The following is a 9,278-nucleotide window of genomic DNA, read 5'->3' on the forward strand; positions in this document are numbered from 1 at the left end:
AACCGCCCTTCGGCCAACTAGCCAATAATATTCCCCAAACCCCCCTCCCTCTGTCCCCCTCCACTCCATTCGCTCCGCCAAAGCCGCCCTCCCCGCCGCGCCGATACGTCGGCGCCGCGGTTCGACGATCCTCTCGCTCCCACAATAGGCTCTCGTAGACTGTCGTCCTCTAGCCGCGCCGCCACCTCTGGCTACGTTCTTGTGGAGGCGCACGGCGGTCAGCGCCGCCACTGCTGGCGACATTCGTGTGGAGACGCACGGCGGTTAGCTTCTCCCATGGTACGTGCATTCTAGACTGAGGCCCCGTTCATGTCGGTGTAGCGTTGCATGTTAGCTGATAGACGCTGTTAATCTCACTATTTGCCAAAGTAGTTTACTGTCAATATGCTCTGTTTAAGAAACTTCCTTGCCCTGTTCTGCACTCAATCTGCTTAGCTGAGATGGCATGCCAAGGCCGATTAGTTGCTAAAATATCCTGCCATATATTTATTGTGACGTAGATTGCCATGGTCTAGTAGCCAATCTGTTAGGTGAAATAGCTCTACACTGTTTTATACTCGATCTTTGTTGCTGCGATGGCCTTCGATAGTACGATGGTTGTGTGCTCGGCCTCATTGACTGCTGAAACAGCTTGCCATAATTTGGCACTCAAATCTGTTTGCTGAATTAGCTTTACATATATTTCGTTACTTGGATTTGCTCGTCCAAATATATTGCCATAGCTTTAGACATCGACCTAGGTATTTTTTTTCTGGACTTCATAAAAAAGCATATATGTTTTCCTGTAATATCTAGTAGAAGAACTAATTTGTATGTCTAACAGATGAATAGGACTTGGATAACTTCTGCTCGAAGATTCTCCGCTGCATATGTCGAGGGGGTTGAAAACTTCATGAACTTTATCAGAGCTGAGTATGGTGGTCCGTAATCAGATGTGCTCTGCCCGTGTAGCAGTTGTATGAATTCAGTTACAAGACCCCAGTCAACTGTGCAAAATCATCTACACTTGTATGGGATGTCGGTCACATATACTAGGTGGGTTCATCATGGTCAAGCTGTGAACGTCAATGTTATTGACTACGTGGAAGCAGCAAATCACCATCTTGATCTGCCTACTGCTCAGGTGGAAGAGGAGGAGGAGGTGGTGGTGGCGGAGCCAGTGAGTTTGACCAACATTGAAACAATGCTACGAAATGCTCGTGCATTTCGTGAACTTTCACCTGCAGAAGAAAAACGGTGGGCCCGCATGTTGGAACAATGCAATGTTGCTGTCACCCCAGGAAATAAGCTGCCAGTATTCTCAGCTATGGTCACCTTTCTTCAGGTGAAGACATCTGAGCGGATGACCAACAAATCATTCGTTGCGATGTTGGCTGCTTTCCGCACATCTTTCCCAGATGCGTCTGAGCTGCCACACACCTACAGTAAACTGAAGAATTTCCTTCGTGCAGTTGGAATTGGATATGATATGATCCATGTTTGTAAGAATAATTGTGTTCTGTTCCGAAAGGATTATGCCAACTTAAGTGAATGCCCGAAATGCAAATCATCAAGATGGAAAGATGGCGATGCTGTGAAGAGGATTCCTCATAATGTTCTGAGACATTTTCCAATTACACCAAGATTGCAGAGGTTGTTTCATGATGCTGAAACAAGAGAGGATGTACTATGGCATTCTAGGAACCAGGAGTACAGAGATTAGAATGTAATGAGCCATCCATCTCATGGTAGTGAGTGGAAAAGCTTCAATGATAAACACAAAGAGTTTGCTACTGACCCGAGAAACATTAGACTTGGCTTAGCTTCAGATGGATTTAACCCATTTGGCCACCAGAGCGCCACATATAGCATGTGGCCAGTGCTTGTTATCCTTACAAGATGCCTCCAAATGTCTGCACCAAAGAATCAAACTACATGATGGCCTTGCTCATCCCAGGTCCAAAAAGTCCTGGAAAGGATTTTGATTTGTTCATGGAGCCTCTTGTGGAGGAACTTCAACAGCTATGGAAGGGTGTTCTCACTCGAGACCTATATAGCAGCCCACCAACTGATTTCTTTCTGCGTGCTATTATAATTTGGTGCATCCATGATTATCCGGCTTTGGGCACTATGTCAGGGCGAACGACACATGGTTACAATGCATGTGTTCGCTGTGACAGGAATCCACTGTCATACGCAATACTTAGCAAGATCTGTTACATTCAGCACCGACGTTTCCTTGCCAAGGACAAGCCGCATCCTAGAAAATACCGAAGACATGTGTTCAATGCAAAGCATGAAAACTGTGATGCGCCAAAGAGGCTCACCACCGATGAGTTGCAAGTGGAATTAGAGAAGGTCAGGCATATTACACCAGGAAACCATCCTGGTAATGGTAGCGGGAAAAGGAAGCGTGGTAGGGTAGAAGAGAGATTATTGTTTACCCGCAGGTCCACTTTGTTGGACTTGGAGTATTGGAAAGATTTGGATCTGCGGCATAATCTTGATGTGATGCACATCGAGAAAAATATATGTGACAACATTATCGGCACACTTCTTAATATTGAAGGCAAGATGAAAGATACCTTAAAATCTAGGATTGATTTGACACACCTGGGTATCAGAAAGGATTTGCAGGTGCAAGATGAAGGTAAACCACGGGATATGGCACCAGCTGTGTACGTCTTGGACAAGGTAAAAAGAAAAGAATTCTGCGAGGTCCTGTCACATGTGAGATTCCCACATGGATTTGCTTCCAACCCTGAAAGGAGAGTCAATGCAGATGGAAACAAGGTACAAGGGTTGAAAACTCATGACTGCCACGTCCTACTTCAAAGGGTTTTACCTGTTATCCTTAGAGGATTGGGCCGCCCCGACTTATACAGAGCAGTTGCAGAGTTGGGACAATTCTTCAGGGAACTATGCAGTAGGAATATCAGGATAGATGCTTTGGAGTGTCTTAGAGACAAGATACCAACTATCCTATGTGACCTTGAGAAGATATATCCTCCAGCCTTCTTTTATATGATGGTGCATTTGGCTGTTCGTCTACCTGATGAGGCACTACTTAGAGGTCCAGTACAGTATGGCTGGATGTACCCTATTGAAAGGCGGCTAGGCACTTTCAAGGGCTATGTTAGGAACAAAGCTAGACCCGAGGGTTCCATTGCAGAGGCCTACATTGCTACAGAAGCGTTGACATTCTGCTCACATTGAAACAGCTGATCAGCTTAGCAAAGAGGTGGGTGAAGGCAATCCCGGGCTCAATGTTTTCGATTATTCTGTTCGAGTTACAGGGTAGAGTCGACAAGAGGACAAACCTAAAGATTTGGACAAAATGGTTTGGTATGTGTTGAATAACTGTCCTGAGATACTACCTTATATCAAGTAAGTGCAGTACTGCAGCTTGTACATTGTAATCTACTAAACTTGCAGCACATTCTTATATATTTAGATGTTTGACACGGTCACTATGTTGTGCAGCATCTACAAAGAGGAGTTACTGCCGCAAAATCCAAGAAACATTGACAAACTGGTTATGGCAGGATTTGTGAAATGGTTCAAGAACCATGTAAGCTTTTGAAGTGCACTGTCTGTTTTTTTAATATATTGAATACATAAGATGATCAGCTTGTCTATTTTCTAACCATAGGTTGAGAAGATGCGGGAGGATGGGCAGGCAGTTGATGATGCCCTTTACTCACTAGCAATGGGTCCTAATACTCGGGTAAGACATTATGAATCTTGCGTTGTTGGAGATGTGCGCTACAACACCCTTGCACGAGATGAAGGAAGGAAGACACAAAATAGTGTCATCATGAGCATGAATACGTATGACAAAGAAATAACTGAAATGTATGCTAACATAACAGACATTGTTCAGTTGCAGTATATCTCCAGTTTCGAGGATCATCAGTGTGTGGTTCAGTTATGCTGTCGTTGGTATAACCTATTTTCCAGGATCGTAAAACCCAGAGCTGATGATTATTTCAAATCCATCAATGTCAAGGCGGCGTACCAGACCAACGAGCCTTTTATTTTGGCAAATCAAGCAACACAGTTATTTTTCTTGGAAGACACATTTGCACATAGCGATGACTGGAGAGTATTGCAAAGGTTTGAGCAGAGGAATTCGTTTAATGAACTTGCACAACAAGATGATGCTTACACTGCTCCTGATGTACAAGATAACATAGATGTTCCTTATATCTTTGAGAACCATCACGTCAATGACGCCGGCGAAAAGATTGCCTGTCGTGCTGTGGACATACAAGAGTTGATCAAGAAGAAGCCAACGTTCGAGGACATTGAGGACGAAGAAGAAGATGACACCGTGGGGAATTACGATTCAGACTGATACACATGGCGAAGATGTTGACATTGCTTCTGCGGATGATGATTACATTGCTTTTGTCGTATTTGCCTGTCAGAAGACGTTTTTTATCTACTATGTGAAATTGTGTTTGCTATGACAACTGAAACTTGATGAACATCTTGTTTAGTATTTTGCTGTGAGAACATCACTTGTTATGTATGCTGATTTGTGTTTGGTGATTGTATGACAACTAAAACATGATGACATTGTTGTTTAGTTGTACTCATATTTGGCTGTGAAATTTGAATTTGATGACATAGTTTGTTGTTGGACTGCAATTTGCTCGACGTCTTCGAATGAGAACAAAGCTGACCCGACAGGGCCTCTGCTATTTATTTATTTATATGAGCAAAAGGGGATACCCCCTGATTTCCGTTAATAGAAATCATTAGATGTTCACAACACTACGCCCAGCCTCCTACACAGGTTTCATTCATTATTAGTTTCAGTAAAGTGCTCATGTCGTAGCCGCTGAATACATCACGAGTGCTACATACACTGCAAATAAAGAGACAATCATCCTACAGAGCACATCGATTTTGCCCATTATCTTCACAAGCTCTTTCATCTCCTCATTGTTGTCAAGGCCGTTCAGCAACTGTTGCTTGGCCATGATCAGAGGAACTACATCTTTAACCTTCTGCTCTGCATCTTCCTCTTCTGCCATTCCTTCAGTTACTTGTCCAACACCCAACCTGCTGGTATTGGGATTCCTCGGCTAACCAAATAATCAGCTAGTTGCATTCCCCCACATCAGCAACTTCCGAGAAATACAAATCACACGAATCTTCCCTTTTCTGAACGAATCAAATTGGAAGATCATCAACCAAACTATTAAAAAAATCAGCAACTAAAAGCAGCAGAACAACACTTAAACATATTATTACCCCATGATTCGGGCATTTGTAGAAGACTCGGCCAGGGTTGCGGATTGTGGTTGAGATGCGACGGATGACTCTGCGTGATTTGCAGCAGTGGCACCACACCAACGGCAGCGGGTTGCGATGAGCAATTGACTGCAGTGCACGTGCCGGCGAGGGTTTGATGAGACCCACAGGAGATGGTACGGGTGGCGACTTGGCGCATATCTGGTTGTTGCCTGCTGAAGAGCAGGTGGACGAGCAGCCAGCGGACATGGTTGCTGCGGCCAGAGCTTCTGATGCTAGGCAAAGTAAGTAGAGAAGAGGAGAAGCGAACGTTGGATATGTTAGTTTCATTACTTGCAAAGTAGCATAGCACCATATATAGTCATAGTCTAGGTTTGGATTCGAACCAGCTACAGGAGCACGTCTTTCTTTTTTCTAAAACTCGGCAACGTCTCTTTACTGGTACACTAGCTTGTTTTGTACGCCTTCCCAAGTCTTTGATTTTCTTTCCCTTTTTTGCAAGGAAGGAAGGAGGAAAAAGTTGAGAGTTCCTGGGACTCGAACCCAAGACCTCTCGGTTGAAAACCAAGGGTGCTATTCACTTATGTGGCGAACGTTCCCTGTGAGGAGGACGGCAGACGAACACATTTTCCTCGCAGTTTTCTTCCTATATATAAAAAACTATGCTACTTGGTGTCCTCTTAGTCAACACACGATTGTGCCAACCTTGACCATTGGATTGACATTCAACGTTTGTCGCGTTTCTTCAGTCTCTTCTTCCTCGAGCCGCCAAAGCCAAACCAGCGCCGACGGGACCGCCTGCTCCCGCCTCCAACGGCTGGCTGTGATCTTCCCCGGCTCCTGTTCGTTCCCGTCCGAGGCCTCACCATCGTCCTCCGCCTTGGTTCGCTCGCCGCGGCGCCGCCCTCTAGTGTTGTCAACATGGTCAACGACCGAGAGGAATAAGGAGAAGGCTGTAAATGGTGAGGATGACAGTAGGGACCTAGCAGCACGCGCAGTAATTTTGTTTTTTTGGGATGGAGAAGGGTATCAACTGGGTTGTGTGGGAACCGTGGCCCGTCTAGCCCAGGCTTTTATTTCATATGTTTAGCATATGACTAGCCCAGTTTGTTTTTTCCTTTCTGAAAATGGCTAGCCAGCTATTTTGTTTTTTGCAGAATAACCAACATAGGCCTACTTGCTTTTCTACGCTCTGCTGGGCCGGAAATCTTCCAAGACGAGGAGGGATGCATTTTGCCTAGAAAATGGGCTATAAGTAATAAGAAATGGGCTATAAGTAATAATAAATGGGCTATAAAATAAAAAAATATAGCAAACAGGCAATTAGTTCAAAAATATTGTTTTCTTTCGGATTTTGATATTTTAAATTTCATTGTTTTTGTGCGGGTAAAATTTCATTGAATTTAAATTAAGGTATATTTAGATTTAAAATTAATTTGAATCTGGCTAGAAATTTCGGGCTGTATGCTGTTTGGGATAGATTTGGAGGCTGGCTTGTGGGTCTACTAGGTTGACGTGTGCTTTGGCTTTGTCAACTTAGTCCATAAAAGATTCTAGCAGCAGTGACCGTTGGATGTTAATCCAACGGCCATGCTGCTTCTTCAATATCCGATCTTCTTGCTCCAGCCGCCCAAACCAGCTCCGGTGGGACTGCCTGCAACCGCCTCCCGTGGCCGGCTGTGCTGCCGCATAGGCCGCACCGCCCCACCCTACTTCATTGCTGGCCAGGCCATTCCTCTACTCACCCACACCTCATGTTATTTTCCGGCGACGGCAGCCGGACCAATAAACCCTCGTACTCCCCACCGCGTGGGCAACCATTTCCGAGTCTTCCCCGGCTCCGTGTCGTTCCCTTCCTAGGCCTCGCCGTCGTCCACCGCCATGGTGCTCTCGGCGCAGCCTGGTCAACGTGGTCAACGAACGACATCCATCGGCTGTGGACTGTACGCGCAAAATAATGATTCCTCGACCTAATAGCTGGGATCCACCGGAAGGGCCTGTGTATTTCGCAAAAAAATGTTCCCCCCGCTGACATGTCGGACCCACCAGCTATATCTTCGCACGTAAGGAAGTGCCTCCTTATTACGCACAAAAAATGAATACCCCCCTGCTAGCTGGGACCCACCATAGTGGGAGGATGACTTGTGGGCCAACTAAGTTGACGGGGACGGAGGGCTTTGTCAACTTAGTCAATATGAACGATTCTAGCTCTAGTGACCGTACGATGTCCATCCAACGGCCGTAGTGCTTCTTCAACCTCTGGTCTTCTTGCTCCAGCTGCCCAAAGCAGCGCCGGTCGTGCCGCATGCTCCCGCCTCCCGTGGTCGACTGTGCTGCCGCGGAGGCCTCACCGCCCCTACTATTCCCACCCTGGCCAGGCCCTACAGCGACGGCAGCCTCACACCGCAGCCGAACCAGTGAACCCTCGTAATCCTCTCCGCGCGGGCTTCCACTGCCGCGTCTTCCCCGGCTCCACGTCGTCCCCTTCCTAGGCCTCGCCGTGTCCACCGCCGTGGTGCTCTCGATGCGGCCTGGTCAACGTGGTCAAGGAACGACTTCCATCGAACGTGGACTGTACGTGGAGAGGCTGACAGCTGGGTCCACGGCCGCAGCTAGGAAGTGCCTCCTTATTATGCGGAAAATAATGGTTCCTCCACCTGACAGCTGGGACCCACTGGACGGGCCACTATATTTCATGGAAAAAACGTTTCCCCCTGACTGCTAGGACCCACCAGCTTCATCTTCGCATGCAAGGAAGTGCGTCCGGGCAAAAAAACAATTCACCCCCCTGACTGCTGGGACCCACCAACTACACCTTCGCACGCAAGGAAGTGCGTCCGAGCAAAAAAATGATTCACCCCCCTGACTGCTGGGACCCACCGGCTACATCTTCGCATGCAAGGAAGTGCGTCCGGGCAAAAAAACGATTCGCCCCCCTGACTGCTGGGACCCACCAGCTACATCTTCACAGGCAAGGAAGTGCCTGACAGTCGGGACCCACCTGGTCGAAGCGTACGTAGCGTTGTCATTCTGGTAGCGAACGTGTACGTACATACTGGTCGATGTAGAGGCGCGCATGTGTCGTAGTAGAGGCATGCATGTGTCATAGTAGGGGCGCGCATGTAGCATGTACACGTACGTAAAGCGGCCAGGGTGCAAGAAAGAAAATACGGCCACGTATGTGTACATATGGGCGGGGTCTCGAACGCCTACTCGCGCATACGTACGGCCAGGGCTCGTGTACATGGCTGGGTCGGAACGGCAAAACAGCGTCGTCGTGGTCATGGGGAGGCAACGGAATGCGTCGTGTTCATGGGGAGTCAACGGAATGCGTCATGTTCATGGGGAGGCAATGGAATGTGTCGTGTTCATCGGGAGGCAACGGAACGCGTGGGAGCCAACCGGATGGGTCAGAACGAAATGCGTGGTCATGTTCATCGAGAGGGCTTGGACGGAACAGGCAATGGAAACGAGGCCTGGCGTACCGCAGAACGGAGGAAACGGCCTTGTGTTCAACCGGCCACATTCGAAACGGGATCCTGTTCATCGAGAGGGGTCTGGTGTACCGCAAAACGGACGAAATGGACCTCCTACGGTCGAAACGGGGGTCCTGTTGATCGGGTGGGTTGTGGCGTACCACAAAACGGACGAAATGGACCTCCTACAGTCGAAACGGGGGTCCTGTTGATCGGGAGGGGTGTGGCGTACCACAAAACGGACGAAACGGACCTCCTACGGTCAAAACGGGGGTCCTGTTCATCGGGACGGGTGTGGCGTACCACAAAACGGGACTCCAAGGGATACTATTCACCTCCACCGTCGACCTCCTCCAGCCTCCACGGGCTACCGTCGACCTCCTCCAGCCTCCACGGGCTCCTGTTCATCTAGCCTCCACCACGTGCTACTCCACCGGCTACTGTTCAACCACCCCTCCACGGGCACCCCTCCATCGTCTACTGTTCATCCAGCCCTCCACACCACGGGGTCCTGTTCAACCACCCATCCACGGGCACCCCTCCATCGTCTACTGTTCATCC

This window comes from Triticum dicoccoides, chromosome 1A (genome assembly GCF_002162155.2).
Source record: "Triticum dicoccoides isolate Atlit2015 ecotype Zavitan chromosome 1A, WEW_v2.0, whole genome shotgun sequence".
In the NCBI taxonomy this organism is placed as follows: Eukaryota; Viridiplantae; Streptophyta; class Magnoliopsida; order Poales; family Poaceae; genus Triticum; species Triticum dicoccoides.